Genomic DNA, 19,051 nt, shown 5'->3' with positions numbered 1-19,051 from the left:
TAAAATAAATAAATAAATAGCAGGTCACCCCGTTTTGGGCAGTCTCATTACGTAGGCTGCTGCCGGTAGGTCTAACACTTGCTGACGGGCACACATACACCGCTGAAGCTCGGCTGCAGGGAAGGGCGTTGGGAATTGCCAGGACTGCTGAACATCAGCCCTGATGAAACAATAGCCAATTTGGCAAGAGAATTAGACACGCAGTAAAGTTTGGTCCTTGCAACGTCAATAGTGGGAAAAGATCTTTCTAGTTATTCAGGCTCGCTCTCAAGCAAAATCCAGGAAACTTCATCTAAACTCTGGTACAAGGTACCCCTCGAGCTTAACCGCTTGCTACACAAATACCTGCCAAGTGCTGGCGCTGCGGAATAGATACAGGCTCTTATTTACGCTTAGGGTGGACTTGCCCCCATGTTTGCCCCTTCTGGGACACGGTTACATGCGTTATAAAGGAGGTTACTGAAGCTATCCTATTACACCACACTCCCCTCATACATATAAATATAAAAGGTCATGAACAAGCCACCTTCTCAACGCAGCCCACGCTATTATTCGGCATTTCTGGAAATCCCCAGGCATCCCACCCCTCAGGGTCCGAATGGAAGGCTTGGTGAAGGCTATCAAAAATAATTTGGGGAAATGTCTTATCCTTGTCGTCCTTTACAACCATTTTAGGGTCTGTCAATCTCAATACCACTTAAGAGATTTTTTTCCATGTCGTTATCATCCACAACGGCTACGCTGTATAATTATTGTGAGGCTTCGTGATTTATGCAACATACTTTCTGCTGCGCCATATTGTTTACGATAATGGCAGCACAATAATTAACTGGATTTTTGTTTTACATAGTTTTGTTTAGTGAGCTTTCTGTTTCTTTTATGGTTACATCTTGGGTCTTTGTAACGGAAAAGCTACGAACAACGTATCGCTGGGAATATGTGATACATCAGCCCCGGCCAAGTTGGTTTATCATCTGCTGTGATGTGTAACATTGTAGTGTGCTTCGCTAATGATGCACACTATGCCATATAATGTTCTATATTATGTGTTTTCATTTTTTCTTTTAAACAGAGAATTGATTAAGTTTGGTCTGCTAATGTGGCACAATTCTCTTTTCACGATCCTATAATTGAATATAAGACGTATTTGTTAATACATTTTAATGTCATTATCACCCCAAAAGCTTGTGCCCAGAAGAGGGAGAGTTCCGCGTAGCCTCCTCTGGGAAGTTCCCGGGGATGTACATTACGGAGGGCCACCTTAAAACTTTTCACTTGCTGAGTAATAATGCATAGTGAGGGAGAGGAAATGTTTTAATAAACACTTTAAAGGTGTAAACTTGGAGTTTATATAGATAAATAGGGGCAAGTGAGTTGAATATTGAATATATTTCACTTCATTGTGTATTATGATGGAGAAACCCCAGGGAGATCCTCCTGAAGAAGAGCTGAGCTGGTGCTGCATGGTGCAATTAAATGGTTAAGAAAGTGTTCTTTGTTCACTATGCACGTTAAGATAAGCTTTTTTGGGGCTTCCCGTCTGTAATGCAACTCACTCCTCGGTGAGTACGCATCAGTGTGCGTCCTTCATTTCATTCTGATATGCATTGGAGAAGCCATTCAGTTTGTAGGCACGTGATGGAACATTTCACCAAGAAAAAATAGAATGAATTCTTGTATTACCAGATTTTTGCTCACATGGCTTCTCCCATCATAGATTAAAAAAAAAGAAAATGTATATATTTTTTAAATCTGAGATATATATATATATATATATATATATAATATATTCAAAATCCTCAATTCAAGCATTCATGTAAAAATGGAAAGCGCCTGAAAGTGAATGTTAATTACTGGCTGAGCTCTAGGATACACTTTGCTTCAATCCTTTAATAGTCGGCTAAGTTAGCAGGGCATTAACGGACGGACTAGATGAGCGGAATGGTTCTTAGCCGCCGTCTTAATTCTGTGTTTACAAGGAATATTCCAGCATTGCTTCTGTAAGTGTTTATATAATTGTGAGATGCAATATTGTCACTCGTGGGAAATATGTTTATTTATTGTGATCACCTGCCGGACTGGACTGGGGATGGCCGGCTGGCACTGTCGCTTTAAGGCCAGCGGCCACTAAATGTCTTTACATTTCTATAGTATCGCTGAGAAACTGTTTTTATTATTTATATTTGTGGATTTAAATTCAGCAGTGGCTAATCTGTGATTTGTCATTTTCTTGGAAGTTCCACGTTTTAATCGCAAAAACATATCTACCTTGTTTCATTTTTGTTGGTTCGAGTGAAGAACATGTTTTTCTTCATTTTTTGCAGGACCTGTGAACACTGGAGACTATACGACGAGTCGAAATTCTCGAGAAGTTATCACTTTGTGCTGTCGCTTTTCGCTTTTGTTTTGAGACTGCCGCTATGTACTATCCATTACGAGGTGTGCTCAATAGAAGAAAAACTTTTCAAAGGGTTTTTTAAAAAAAAACGCCAAACACAAGCCAAAAAAAAAGAAAAAAATTAACCAAATAAATTCTCCTGCCTTCCGTTTGTGGTACAGATCTACAAACTAATACCATTCATATTTGATCTGTCGAGTATGTTTCTCGCAGGCACTTTTGTGTGTGTGTGTGTGTATTATACACATGGATGTGGAATAAATGGGACAGAAGCCTCTCCTTTTTTTTTTTTAATAAATAAAATAATTGAAACTAGACTGTTAGGTTATTAATATATTTTGCTTGACATCATCATGCCAATAAATGTATTGTGACAATGGGGCTTACTTAGTAAACCGTGAGTTTTTATATGTTTTATTCTTATCGAATTACCCATGCATTGTAAAGGATTGATGCAAACATGTGCCTTCTGCAAGAAAGGACAGCTTATTTTAGGGTAGATGAATTAATGAACCTGGATATCTTTACAAAAAACTTTTAAGAACCAGAAAGTTAATTTGTAAAAACGACGTTTTACTGTAATTTGACCAGTTGTTGTGATTACTTGAATTGGAGAACACTGTTGGCATTGAGTGAACCTCAAAGCAAACGTCTTGGCGCTGATTGCCCCGATTCTCCACCCAACTCGCCCTGCGTCTACTGATGGGGAGAGTACGGCAGACCAGAGCTGGAAAGTTCCCGGGATGTCTATGGATTGTAATTTCCGCTGATATGTCGCTGTCCCAGAATCCGCAATTCAAAACCCCAAATAAACCTGATATAACAAAATATCTGTACTTGAAACTCACATTATGTTCATATGAGAGCAGCCTTATGAGTTAGTTTAGTTCTATTTTGGTAAGTTACTGCTCTAATTTGGTAGAATGCGATTTGGTTCTGGCAGCATTTTAACAATAAAGGGCATTAGTGATGAAATGAAGCTGGGTATGCACTGAATTCTTTATTGGCCATTATTATTTTAGCAGAAACCCAGGAATGCCTTTTTGTTGTGCGCTCCTCTATTTTTGTATATTTTTTGGGCCGTGCATATTTGCAGGTTCTGACCAAACGTTAGGGTTGAGCGGCCCTCCTGACACACGGGTGCCTCATTAATGGTGTCCAGAGAAGGCTTTAAATTGCTTGAGAGTCTCATTTGGGTTAAAGTGCAGCGCATGTCCTACTGATTCAGCTCCTTGGTAAGCAATATAGCCATGAAAAATTAGATGGGACTCGCCAAACTTGGGATACTTTGATGTAGTGGCGGGCCATATAGTGTGACAGAATCCCCAATATTCTATCCTTGGATAGGTGGTTTTTGAATGGTACTCAATGGGTATAGACTGAATTCTCGCTTCATAAAAGGCCATCAGGAAAGGAAAAAAAATGTCCCTTATGTTTGCCACAAACCTCGGTTTTCTTGAGGTAAGTCCTTAACTTTAAAACAAATACGGTATCTATATAACTATGTTAAATGAAAACCAAAAAATCATAATTGAAGTGAGCGATATTAACAGCTGTGATGGTGACAGTTCCTACATAAAGAATAACCCTAAAAGCCAAGGATCATGGAGTTGGTGATCAACAGCTGGAGAGCTCCTTGTTGGCTGGCTTTGCTTTAGGTGACGCATTGCCTTTGCGTAGTAATTATTTAATTAAAAACAAATCATTGAAATAACCAAATAACAATCCACTGCAGCATTATAAGTAATACACACCTAACGTTTTCACTGTGAAAACAAAAGCCAGTGAGAAAGGGTGCTGCTACCCATAAGGGCCACGGCGGCCCCCAGTCTTCTTCGGAGGTCGCACTCCGACTCCTTCCTTCCCTCCCTGACCAAAAGCCTGTTGGAGGACTTGATGTTCTCGGCCATTGGAACCATTGTATTAGAGAGGGGGTAGACGTTTTTCCAAGCCCATTCCGTAGCCGTTTTCAGGCTTACACATTCCCAGTGCATAAAAAAGTGCATGGTGAAACACACATTGTTTTTAGATATAAATATTTCCAATATGCCCGCCTTGTCCAGAAACGCTGGGGTTATTAATGGGGAAAAAGGGAACTGTATGAAGTGCTTGGTGCAAGTCTGCTGAAAAGTAATACCCTGCCCCTTGTTCTGCCGTGCAAATTCTCGTGCACACCCCCAGACCCCATTTAAATCCAAAAAAACACCCCGGGGCTTCAGAGCCAGAGGATCAAACTTTCCCCCATCCACATGAATGCACCTGATCATAGATAAAGGGCAGGGCAAAACCCCAGATAATTATCAATGTTTCACATGCCTTTATGTTTTACACAAGTATTTCCTGCTCGTGATCTTCTCGTACCATTGAAGCTACTCGTCATGACCTGGAAGTCTACCAGGAAGTGCTATATATTATTTTCCACAGTAATTACTAAACAATCATACGGAACATGAAGAGCCATATGTAAATTCAGTCAACGAAGGGCATCTCATCAGGGAGCAACTTATTCATAACAAAAGTATGTAAATACAGAAATGCAGTTGTTTCTCCTGCCTCCCTGACGCACGCGAAAACATATCCCTGACGCACGCTCTCTCTCTCAACCTTGGCCGCCGACCGCTTCGGTGTCCCCATATCCTTTTCCACAGCTTCACTTCTTCTCTTTCCTCTTATTGTTCTTCTGTCTCCTTTCTTCGTTCGCTTCTCCCCAGTATCGGCCCCTTTGACCATGCATCCATGCACTCAAAAAGGCGAAGCCTCTGCGCACACCCTCCCAGATTGGAGGAATGGCGGAGAGGCTTTCCCTGTGGTGTACACCATGGTTCCCACCCTTTGTGGAAGTATTCCAAGAGGCCAGAATATTGCAGATGCATTCCTGGAGAAACACAAATCCGTCTGCATTATTCTGGCCATGGAGTGACCCCCAGGGACTGCTTCTCCTCTGTTCCTCCAATCGGGGGAGAGGGTGTGTGTGGAGGAGCTGCCCTTTTGCAGAAGCGGATGAAGAAAGAAGACAAATGTACAAGAAGAGACAAGAGAAGAAGCGAAGCTGCCAAGAAGATGACGGGAGGAGGTCGGACGACATTGACAGAAAGTGAGAGAGAGTGTGAGAGTGTGTGAATGAGTTGGGAAGAGTAAATGAGAATGAAAAAGCAACAACATGCGAAACTGAAATTCAGAGCCCTTCTCTAATTTTCTGCTTATTCCGTTGGGGTTCCTCCTCGCTTCCGGACATTCGTACAAATTGGCATATTTTGCTAAAGTTTAAATTTTGATGAATCTAATTCCATAAGCCTGACCTGATCTAAAAATACCACATGCATTTCTAACAATTTGAAACAAAGGAAATATTCTTCTGTGAATTTACCCAAATTTTTAAAAAATGCACATAATCAGGCAAAACAAAACATAACACATAACCACAATGTAACATTCAAACTTAGTGTTATCAACAGAAAACAGGTAAATAATTGTATCTCTATGTTTGGCTAATGTATAAATGATTGTTGGTACCAAATGTGTGATTGTTTCGATGTCTAAGGTGTATTGGCTTTACTATTATTGACGGCACACACGTTATGTCTGCATATACTTGGGGAAGCTGATGATGTTTGTGTCTTGTATACCAAATGTATGTAGCTATATCTAGTATATGAATAAATACAGCCCTCCAGCTGTACTAGTTCACTAATAAATGGTGAAAGTAGACAAAAATGTGATGCTAAGAATCTTAATCCCTCTAAATGTCCAAAATACCTCATTAAGAGCTAATCCTGACATTGTGAAACATCAGGCTGCTAGTAAATCCATCACTGTTATGTTCTAAATAGTGCCCTGACCCAAATGAGAAGTGAGGAGAGGTCAGGACACTACAAAATATTATCATTATGATGTCAGTCGTGACATCATTGCAACACAAAGACCTGGATTTTCAGGTTACGCCGACACCATGGAGAAAGCTGTGCGTTACTGCGTTCATATAAAAGCCAATCACTCTACTCCACAGAAGGTGTTTCGCGATATAGAAAAACTCTGGCACTTTGCACAATGGTTGTTTATCCTCTAGATTGTAAGCTCACGAGCACAGCCCTCTTTACTTAAAGTACCAGCTTATCTTAGTCTGTCAGTTCTAGTTTAATAATAATGACAATAAAACTACTACTACCAATTACTAATAATGATAATAATAATGATACTACTATTACTACTACTACTAATAATAATGACAATAATACTACTACTACTACTACTACTACTACTACTAAAAATAATTAATAATAATATAATTATACCCATCGGTGTATTTATATTTAAAGGGATAATTGTGAATTTGGACCGAGCCTTCATCTGGATAAATGTAAGTAGGTTACAGATATGCAAAGTAAATCAGTCTGGGATTCCTTCCCCTAAATTCCTGTTCAGGTCGCGTATTAAAATGTCCTGTCAGACAAGGGTGGACGTAAACGAAAGAAAGTCGGTTCAGTAATCAGACAACAAGACCAATGTTCCATCTAATTTTTCTTAATTGGCGTGTGCAGAAAATTTATCTTGTGCAAAAATTTTCACAGAGCAGAAATTTTGTGCGCACAATATCCGCGCCGCATAAAGTTTCAAAAAAATTATTTCTTTTTTTTGGGAAAAAACGGTTGTGCGCACAATTTTTGGAAGTGTGCGCTCTCTAAAAAAGCTATGTGCGCGCGCACAAGCGCACAGCTTAGAGGGAACACTGAACAAGACTCTTTAACCCCTTAATGACAAAGCCCGTACAGGAAGTAACAGTTAAAGGCGCTGTCACACTTGGACTAAATATTAATTGCACTCTCTGGTACGTTAACCAGATAAACCTTGGCAGATCTACCTTTTGTCATTAAGCCTGCAAGACAAAAGACTAAAAAGAAAACCGAAATGTAGAAGAAGTTTTTTATGGGGTTTCTATGGCAACAGCCAATCAGTGGCTGCCAGTTTAGTGTTCCTGTCAAAATGTATGAATTAGGCAAAAAACTAATTTTGAGAGAAGCCTGCATGTTTACAACTGCTAGGAATGATGTAATGCCGTATTTAGAGCGGGTGAAACAAGACTGAGAAATGTATCCTGCATTAACTGGCGAGGTAGAGAGACACTAGCGATACTAATAAATGTACAGTGTAACAAATGGCTATTTAAATGTACATTTTATTGTTTCGCAGTTTTTTATATTTAAAGCCCCCACCCTCCTTTATCCTGAATTGAGTGCTGATCCCAACCAAAAGTGAAAACACACTGGGGAGCATGTTTTAATGTTTAACACCCAGGGCACTGACATGCGCAAACACTCAACAATGATCGGGAGCCAATAATGATGGGAGCTGCCATGGGGTAAATAACCAAAAAGAATGTTATCAAAGTGTAGAGCTTGGAGAAAAATGTAAATGCTTAAGGCGATTAAATAAAGTACAGGAGAGAGGTTTATTTCCGATGAGAAAAAAAACAAGGTCAAAATCTCAAACTGGTGGGTGGCCATTGCCTCTGACTCCGCCTACTTCTGCAACCTGCAACGCCCACTCCATCACCTTCTCACCTCTAGCCACACCTCCAACGCAGGTCCCCCCCATTTGGAGATCCGAAATGGTGAGGGGGTACTTTAACTAGTCGCTATAATAACATCTTGGTGATTGGCTACTACAGGGTTAATTTTTGAAGAATCTTCGCCCGTGTGAAAAGTTCCTGGTTATGCAAATATGTTTAGTACTAGGAAATCAGGGGAGTGGATGGAATTGTGTGACAAATATCTCTCTAGAAAAGTAGTTAAATGACATTAAAAAAAAATGTTCAGATTTGGTTACATCACCCCTATAATCAGAAAAAAAAAAATAGGATCTAATGTTCAAGAGATCCCTTTAAATCCCATTTATATATATATATATATATATATATATATATATATATATATATCATATCATTGATATTTAATATCAATTAAATTGTGGGCAATGTTACTGCATATCGATATAGGGAAATTATATGATATATACGGTATATATATATATACCGTATATATCATATAATTATATATATATATATATATATATATATATATATATATATATATATACCGTATATATATCATATAATTTCCCTATATCGATATGCAGTAACATTGTCCACAATTTAAATCCTAACACAAATCCCTATTTTCAGTCCAGCAGTCTGGTCTGCACAATGTATAGATCTAATCTTTAATACCTTAAAGAGGATAATCTGCAGCCCTGTTATATCTGCATTAAAGCTGCACCTTACCACCCCCGTAAACTAATAATTTGTTAGCTAATGATTGTTATCTTACCTTAAATATATGCAAATGCATGAAAAAAAAAATCATATACGAAACTGAGCAAATCCCAGACTTTCTACCCCTGCTCAGTGAATAGCCTGACACCTTCCCTGTAAACAGGTTTCATCCCATTGACATTTCAATCATTGTGTTTTGTTTTCTCCTTGCCCTGCTTGAAATGTTACATGATAGAGAATAACCCTAATTAATGGGAGACAGTTCCAGCTGTGTGGGTTGCTGTGGACACCCTCCCCTGGGGTGATTTTACCCGAGCGCTCTGTCTAATGACAGCGGCTCCACCTTAGCTGGCTGGTGACTGCTCTTCATTAAAGGCTGATCTCCTGGGCCAGAAGAAAAAGACACCCAGTGTTTCATCAACGCATAATGGGCATGCTGATTGAGTAAGGTGTGTGACTGGAGCGTAAAGCCACTTACAGACTACTCCCTTTCACAGAGTCCCCGGCCAGCAACAATCCCCACGAGAAGGAATCGTTTTCTCGCAAACTCTACTGTTCCAAAGGAAAAGTGTGTGTGTTTATTTACATAGCACTGCGGGCACACGCAACTGATATGTATATCTAGATTTACAACACACACGCACACACACACCTAGACACACACTAACCTTGGGCGCTCTCCTAGGCTTGATCCACAGCAGAGCCCCAGCGATGGGACATCATATCCCGACATGCTGTGATATCCAAGGCCTCCCAAGTAACTGGCCTATATATATTATATATTATATATATATATATATGTATATGTTTTATATATATATTAATATGTAAGTTTGTTTGAGCCGGGCCCTCCTCACCTGTTGTCTCTGTAAGTCAATTTGTTATGTTGCATACTACTGTTATGTCCTGTCTACCCATTGTACAGCGCTACGGAATTTGATGGCGCTATATAAAACAATAAATAATAATAATAATATGTTTTATATTTTACGTACACAAATGGCTGGAAACTTTCTAATTCAATTGCCAACCCTCCATAGGTTTGTACTGCAGCTGCCTTTTAGACATTTAGCAATGTCAGCCACGACCCGCATGCGGATTTGGAAGATGTTGAAAGACGTGATTGAGTATTATGAGCTAAGAGCTTACACTTTGTCAGATTCTCTGTAGCCAACACCTGAACCGCGCGTGGAAGCGACGGAGCTCCTCATTTATCGTGCGAAGCCTCCGTCGGCGTGCGATGCTGGGCAGTGTTTTACTGATGAGCTGCAGCTTCCCGCGCAATTCTGATCCAAGACACAAAATTATTGTTTTTTTAACACTTTAATGCTTTAGAAGCAAACGTATGTAAAGATTTAAGGGTAATGTGCGGCAGGCATATGCGACACAATAAAAATAATTGCATAATGGGATGAATAAAGTGTATCAATCAAAAGCTTCATTTCATTATTGAAATTATTAAACCCCTTTCAGACGTTATTTACATGTCTGTCGATGACATAAACACGCTGCGTGGAGGATAACAATGATCTCAGAGGTAGCCACAGATTTAATGAGTGAGTTCAGGTGTATTTCTTGCCGTAGTCATGGAACTTTTAATAAACTCACAATGTTCTCGTATTGCCACGGGCGTCTCTCTCTCTCTTTACTCTCAAGCATTTCAGAAGCTTTTTCCGTTTCTGTGGCAACATCCAATCAGTGCCTGATTTTGTATCATGTGACAATAAAGGGTCCCTGGCAAAAAATTAAAAGTCAGGGAAATTTTTTAGTTGATTATTTTTGGGAAGGTTTTGGGCATCCAGCATGTCTAGGAGAGATTTACGTTGCATTTAATCGATAAAGGATTAAGGGGTGTAGGTGTTCTCATTCAGAATGCTTATTTGACATGTGACACAAAAGCAGGCTTTGATTGGTTGTTGCCAGAGAAGCAGAGCGTCTTTTTTTAGTTGTCTTGGGGGTTTTCTTTAGAAAGAATCTGAAAAGATCGAAAGTTTATTTCCTTACAAAGCCAGAGAGCTCAATGAATGTCTTGTCTAAATGGAACGGCACCTTTAAGCACTTAATTAGATTTGCTTTAATGGAAGTCTAGGGATCATTCAAAAGAAGGTGGATCTAACAGTTATAGATTAAAAAATAGGTATACATTGCATGTCCCCCCAATCTGGGAATTCACTTAAATCCATTAATTCATTTAATTGGGCTGGTAATTAATTTTAATGAATTAATCTGTGTTATAGAGTATGTGCCGGCTGACTTTAGACTCACTGATTGGGCGGTATTAATTACCCTAATCAGATGTAAATGTTTCATTATTCCTCTAAACCCGTGACAAATTAGATCCTCCACCCTGCCTCAGCCAGCAATGGCCCAAAGAATGTATCCCTCTTATCTCCTCGCTTTCTTCTAACGAGGATTTTTTTTTTCACATTTCTGCCACGATTCACTCATTAAAAAAAAAAATTGACCACATTTTTTTTCACAAAAAACAATTTTGGTGAAACAAATAATACTTTTATTTTTATTCAAATATCGCTAGTTTTTGTATGATGTATGTATGATGAGGGACAGTCCAGTCGTCATATGCACTTTATTGTATACCTGAGAAGTCACTTTATATTCACGCGAAGACCCCCTTGCAAGTGAATCAGTTTTACGGAATGCAGTCACGCGGCAGCTGATTAAATCTTTTTCCAATCGGGAAGCAGTGATGTGATTCACCAAAGTAGATTACATCGGTAACTTGTGCGCAGGATTCATATGTTGTCATTGGCACGAGGGCCGGTTGGAGTCTCCATTTCTGGGCAGCGCAGTAGTAGGCTGGTGTAGCGATGCCACCGTTTGCCGCACTGTTTCCCGGACTCTGTTTTACGGGTTGCATGTGGGGGTCTGGTCGTGAAGGGGTTTTTTACAGGCGATAGCTAAAAGGCCTGGTTTCGTGGAGAGGGAGAAGAAAGAAACAAGTGGAGAGAATGCGAAGAGCTATATCTGGGACCTGGAACTTTTTATTTTGGGACTGTCCTGGTAAAATCGGGACAGGTGGCAGCCCTGTGCTGTTATGAAACAATCACATGGAGAACTCTGAATCAAAAGAATGTAAATAGCAGATATAAAACAGAACTAGACGACTATGTACAGTACGCAAACCCTCCTGGTAGCCGTGGCTGTGTATATTCATGCGCCGCGCTCCCTGTGATGGTTTAATAGTCTAACACTATCTGTTTACGCTACAGGAAAACCAAAATATTATGCGCTGCGCTGAACACCCCTCTGGCACTTTGTTGGTTAATGTGTTATGTTTTAAACCCCCGTGACAGGGTCAGCGGTCTTCCATGATAGCAGAGGAGCGCATAACAGTCAGAGGGACACAGATATTAGTATATGTGTAATAGTTGATGTTACAATTATCAGGGCCTGAAGCAGGGTAAATTTGGTTGAATTTATGTGCATTAATGCTTTTTCCTCCCCAAACCAAAAACCTGGATAGATTGATAAGGCCCTGTCTAATTTATAAATAATTCTGACACACTTTTAATATAAATTAATTCAGTCCCAGCACATTGAGTCAGGGCGACAAAATATGGCGCCATTTCCTGGCGCCGAGCGGAAGCAGCGTGGGAGGACAGAAGAGCTGCCGGCTTCCCTCTCCTCCAGTGTGTGTCAGTATATCTGTGTATGCATGTTTGTTTGTGTGTGTTACTGTGCTTATCTGTGTAAATATGTTACCGTGTGTTACTGTGCGTGTAAGTGTATGTGTGTATGGGTGTTACTGTGTGTGTCAGTATATCTGTGTAAGTATGTTTCTATGTTTGTGTGTGTTACTGTGTGTGTATATGTGTAAGTATGTTACAGTGTGCACATGTGTTACTGTGCGTGTAAGTATGTGTGTTACTGTGTGTCAGTATATCTGTGTTAGTATGTTTGTAAGTAAGTTACTCTGTGTGTAAGTATGTTTCTATGTTTGTGTGTGTTACTGTGTGTATGTATGTGTAAGTATGTTACAGTGTGCATGTGTATTACTGTGTGTGTAAGAATATGTGTGTGTAGGTATGTTCCTGTGTGTCAGTATGTGTTTTAATATGTTTCTGTGTGTGTGTGGGTGCATGTAAATATGTTAACGTGTGTGAGTATGTGCACGTAAATATGTTACTGGACCCCTCAGCCATCAAAAGTAGAGGTGTGTGAATTTGGGGAGGTGAAATGTTTGAGTTCCTTATAACTGGATCATCTATCACAAACCTGATTTTCCAGAACAAAACAATTTGGGGTTAATAAGAAAATAATGGCTTCCATCATGAAATCACTAAGAGGATCTTCTCACAAATAAAGAGCGTTAAATGACAAAAATACACATACACAAAAAACGAAACATTTCAGCGCTTTTGCACCAATTATCCCGCATGTTTTTTATGTCAGTAACCATTCTATGTTTTTCTCTCTGATTTTTTGCAGCCTTTATAACATTTCTACAAGTATCCACAAAACCTTTTTTTTTATCAAGGTTTCCAGCAGAGAAATTTTTGTTGTCTTCCTGTATTGTTAGTTTTTCTTACCAACTAATCGAAAGCATAATTTGGGCATCCGCATTACTATATTAAACCGTACCTTGCCTTATTTCCTAATAAAAGGTATACAAAAACAAGGAAATGTATTTACAATTTAGGAATAACGCAAAATATGTAGCAGTCATTTAAACTATTATTATTGCTACCAATTACTATTACTATTATAATTATTATTATTATTATGTGACAATGAAATGATTTTGTTTCAGACTAAACATGGATGACTGCTTGGGAAAAAGTCATGTTGACAAACTACAATTGACCGCGGAATTTCCATACATGTAGCTGTAACTGTCAAATGTACAAAAATGTGCATTTCATATAGAAACATAGAATTTGACGGCAGATAAGACCCATTCGCCCATCTAGTCTGCCCATTTTTCCTGATGTATAAACTCAGATATTAATCAGTTCTTGGTCACGTCTTAGATTCTGATAGCTTTATGCCTCATACATGATTAAATTTACAGGCTTACTATATTAGCCTCTACCACATCATCTGGGAGCCTGTTCAATTTATCTATCACCCTCTCAGTAAAATTTAACTACATCTAAGCCCTCCTGGCAGCCTTGATGCACCATTACTTTTATTCAACGAAACAATATAAAGTATATAAAGAATACATTTCAGTTCAACATCTAAGTTTTTAAACGTACTCCTTAAACATAGAACATAAGCCGCTATAAACACCCCTTTAACCTTGGAAGGTCTGAGCAATGTTTCTTCTATAAACACCGGAAGAAACACAAACAGGATTGGTGTATGTTAAAAATTAGCGTACATTGTCCCATCATAAAATGAACAAAAAAAAGAAATGCAGTTTTCCCTATTTACCATTTTTTTCCAGCTGTTTCAAAACCTGTTACACAAACTGAGAGGAAACTAAATTATTATTTTTTTTTATTTTTTTTTAAGCACTATATGACCAAGTATGTGGACACCCCAAGCCAAGACCAAGGGCTGATTAAGATCTGCAATCTTGTAGCCCCTTTGGGACAGGGTGGGACGTTGGCTTCATCATGGCGCATCAACATCAACAAACCCCCGGAAGACTCCATATCTCTATCATGTACACGCAGAACAGCACATACACACATGCAAACGGTTTAAAGAGGCCAGAAAGTCAATTGTTATGTTAAAAATCTACTTTATGTGAAAATGGGGGCACAAAAAATATGTAGAGAGTAAATAATACCCCCGTTCTTATCTGCCTCTATGATCTGTGTCTTTGGTTAACACGATTATGCCTCAGAAGAACGCATCTGACGGGTTTACACAACAAATGTTTAACACATGAACAGCATTTAGCATCACGATGACCTGCGGCTGCTAATAAGGAGTTGTGTATCCTGAAATAATCACCATTACAAGTATTTACTAATGTGGACAGCGGGAGTCCTGCGGATGCTGATGATGATTAAGAAGAGATGAATCAATGTTTGTGTTGTGTTAGCGGTTACATCGTAATACGAGAAAATAAGACAAAAGCACCAAACTCTGCAGAGAAATGACACAAATCGTGTACGGTGCATTTGGAAACGTAAAGCTAGAGTTTTATTTTCACAGATTAAAATACATTTGCGCCCTTCCCTGGTAATTTACATACGCACTGGGATACATCTTTACATACACACTCTCACACATACACACTCACGGTAACACACATATACTATAATGCATGCTCTCTAACATGCTCATGCTAACACACACACATTGCACATTCATTCTCACACACTTTACCCCATACACATTCATGCTAATACACACACTTATACATACACTCTCGCTCTTGCAAACATACATACTTACTCTCTTACCCTCTCTCTTACTTACTCTCTTCCTTCTTCATCCTCTTTCACCCGGCCCGATGTGTAGTGTTTTTTTCGGTCCTCTCCTGAACCCAGACAAATCTCTCCTGCAAGGATGACTGAACTGGTCCTGAATAATGCATAGTTCCATCTTTGAAGACGTTTTACTGTTTTTTTCCTAACTTAATCCCAATAAACTTCCTTTATCTGCAAACCTGGAGGCCGTCATTGCTGTCAGGCATGTGATACTTTGGGTGACGTTCCCTGCTCAAACACCACACTGAGCTGATGCTTTACGGCAATGCTAATGAAGTCCTGCTTGATGTCACGTCTTTACCACAGGCAGTATAATAAGTGTCCTCTAATATATCCCAGCATTATTTAAGTGATATCCTATCCCTACGAGTTCCGTGGTCAAGATTTCTAGAAATACCGATACTGGTAGAGATTCCGTTTTTCTCAAGGAGGGGTGAATCCTTAAAGCCGGGAGAGACACCAGCTGTCAAGGTCTGGTGGAACTAGAATGATGGTTGGTCAATCATCCAGACTGGTGCAGGTGCTTGTTGGTTGCTGGTTATATTTTTTATTGCTGACCTTGGACATATGTGACGTTGTCAACTTCAGATCTTATACTTTAATGTAAGATTCTGGAGTTCTAGGGGCATTTAATAACAAGTGTATCAACTCTGTTCAGACATCACATGTAATCATACTAAATTTGGATCTATATTTATATGTTTGACCTGTTCAAGATCTCGGATCAGAAGTAACAAATCCAGTTTTACTAGTAAGTTTAAAGGTGACTTCATGTTAAAGTCTGTTTTGGTCTTCTCTAACCTCAGGTAAACTTATTTGACCCCATCGATCCACGGAAGATGGAGATCAGCAGGTACAACTGGCACTTATTCGAAGACCAGATATAGCTCCCGGAGTATGTGAATCCGTTGGAATCACCTGCATTTCTGCATATATTGGCCATTGGGTTTGATCTGATCTTCCACTAAGTCACGACAATAGACAAACACACAACACACAAAACTAATAACACACAAAACTGATACGTTTCCATGGCTCCGTGTAAACATTCACAGTGCAGGGTGGAAAAAGTGTGTGACTATAGATTGAAAGATAAAAACACCATTGGGATGATCTACAATAAAGTTGTAAGAATCTGTATGATTGTGATTTCATAACATTAGAATCCCCTAGAATTAGCAGGTTAGCGACACGTGCGACAAACTGCGAAACCCGTGGGATTTTTGTACAATTTGCCAGGACACGGCTTAGTTATACAAAAAAAAATGTTGAAAAACAAATTTTTTTAATTAAAAAAAAAACATGTGTTATCATAACTCTGACCCAAGTGTATAAAAGTAGCACAGCTCAGTGTTTGTGTAAATGGGCAGCCTTTCTACTGCTTCCGTTACTTGCGTTTTCCCCTCTACACTTCTACTTGTATCTGGAGATTGTTATGTTTCCTTGAAAAGAGTGACAAAATGTTTTTTTTCATGCTAAGGAATTCTGAATTGGGTCAAATAAAAAAAAAAACCAATAATAATATTAATAATAATATTTTCAGCATTATCTGTTATGATCTACCAACTTTCCTGCCAATGTTAGAATGAGCCTTAAAGTCTTAGTATATGTTATCTTTGTATGCAAATGTGCACTTCAAGTAGTTAACCCTAAAACATTTATATAGATAGAAATAAATAATAATTAAAAAAAATATATATATATATATTATTTTTGTTTTTCCGTCTGTGTGACAGTGGATGTACAATATGATTCTTCACCTATGCTATCTTTGGCACTACTAATCACACAGCGGTATCTTCAAGCCCAGATCAGTTAGACGCTGTGATCTAAACAGTCCACCTTCCCCGGAGGGGCTGCCTCGGGCCGTGTAACTGTCCCAATACAATGACTTTGCATAGGAATCTTCGAAGGGTACGCAAAATACCTGTTGCTGGTGCCAGGACGGATCACTAGCCATTGACTACATGTTTGTGTTTTCTGTAGCCTTGTTCTTCTCTAGGCTACAACATAGAAAACAAAGAAAACCCAAACAGAGGCAAATAACATAATAATTACCCCACCGAGAGCATACAAGTTCCCGGCCCACAGAGTGAACTGACTGATAGCAAACGCATCAGTGACAGTTCCCTGTCTGCCAAATTGAAAAAATATATATCAAACCTGTAATAAAATATATTTTGGTAGATATGATCGATTAAGTTAAAATGAATTATAAATGTGATATAGACAGGAATCTATAAACAAATTGGTTCCAACTGCTCTGCTGAATTTAACACTTTTGCAACTAAATACGTGATTAAAAACAGTAAAATGTTGAATGAATAAAAAAAGAAATAATTCTCTTATCAAGTAAAATTTTGCCTCATCGGTTTTTTTGGGGGGGGGGGGGACTTTTCATGTGCTTCAAAAGCAGCCACTGATAGGCCGTTGCCACAGAAACTGAAAAAGCTTCTTAAAAACTTTCTGTGTCCAGAGGAAACATTAAAACCGCAGATCTGTTGATGTTAATTTGCTTAACATCAACAGATCTTAATGCAATTAGTGGAACAGCACCTTTAATCAGAATAACCATGACCAATCAAGTAATTTGGTGGTATATTTCATATTTGAATAAAATAAAATTTGCTTCGTGGCAACAGCCAATACATTATTGATCTCCTACAAGCAAAATATTAGTCACTGGTGGTATATCACTTAACCACTTGGGGGTAAGAACAGAACTATAGAATCGCCTCTAAATTAGAAACTATTTTGGACAGCTAGAACCAGCCATGGCTTTTTCCAATAGCCATGTGAGACCTTGGCTGGTCTCTTGCCCTCCAGTGGGTGCCTATGATAACCAGGCCAGGGTGATCATTGGCCCCAAACTTGGGTGCCAGTTTCCGAGATATGCACCACTAAAATTGTTAGTGATTCCCACAATAAAATCAGCAAAGACTAATGGATCTCAATATATCCGGCTTGGAGGAGAGGAGAGAGAGAAATATTTAAATACATAAAGGGAAGTACAGGAGGGAAATTTACTTTAAAGGAGGGGAAATATTAGAACAAGAGGTCAAAATGTAACACTAGAGGGTCAGAGGTTTAGACGTAATGTAAGGAAGTTTTATTTTACTGAGAGGGTGGTAGATAAATGGAACAGTCTCCCAACAGAAGTGGTAGAGGCTGTTGACTATTCAATGACCAGTAAGCCCCATATGTACCAGGTTGAGGCTATGGGATGACCAGTAAGTCCCATATGTACCATGTTGAGGGTTTGTCATGACCAGTAAGCCGATGACCAGTGCCAGGCTATGTGATGACCAGTAAGCCCCATGTGTAGCAGTTTGAGGCTATGTGATGACCAGTAAGTCATGTGTGTACCAGTGCCAGGCTATGTGATTACCAGTAAGCCCCATGTGTAGCAGTTTGAGGCTATGTGATGACCAGTAAGCCCCATGTGTAGCAGTTTGAGCCTATGTGATGACCAGTAAGCCCCATGTGTAGCAGTTTGAGGCTATGTGATGACCAGTAAGTCATGTGTGTACCAGTGCCAGGCTATGTGATGACCAGTAAGCCTCATATGTACCAGTTTGAGGCTATGTGATGACCAGTAAGTCCTATGTGTACCAGTGCCAGGCTATGTGATGACAAGTAAGTCCTATGTGCACCAGTTTGAGGCTCTTTGATGACCAGCAAATCCTATGTGCACCATGGTGAAGCTATGTCATGACCACTAAGTTCTATGTGTACCAGTTTAAAGCTATGTGATGACCAGTAAGTCCCATGTGCAGCAGTTTGAGGCTATGTGATGACCAGTAAGTCATGTGTGTGCCAGTTTGAGGCCATGTGATGACCAGTAAGTCATGTGTGTACCAGTTTGAGGTTATGTGATGACCAGTAAGCCCCATATGTACAAGTTTGTAGCAGTTTGAGGCTATGTGATGACCAGTAAGTCCTATGTGTACCATGTTGAGGCTATGTCATGACCACTAG

At 39.3% G+C, this 19,051-nt stretch overlaps 1 protein-coding gene across 1 annotated transcript in view; it reads left to right on the top strand.

Moving 5' to 3' along the window:
- Window positions 1–19,051, top strand: part of LOC149288367 (TATA box-binding protein-associated factor RNA polymerase I subunit B-like) — a 42,791-nt gene that overhangs the window by 23,339 nt on the left and 401 nt on the right. The gene's annotated exons all lie outside the window — the stretch shown is intronic.

The sequence above is a fragment of the Sceloporus occidentalis genome, unplaced genomic scaffold (genome assembly GCF_023333645.1).
Source record: "Sceloporus occidentalis isolate IW3139 unplaced genomic scaffold, rSceOcc1.0.p SCAF_52, whole genome shotgun sequence".
In the NCBI taxonomy this organism is placed as follows: domain Eukaryota; kingdom Metazoa; phylum Chordata; class Lepidosauria; order Squamata; family Phrynosomatidae; genus Sceloporus; species Sceloporus occidentalis.
Note: the sequence above shows the minus strand (reverse complement) of the source record. Positions and strands in the feature narration are given on the sequence as shown.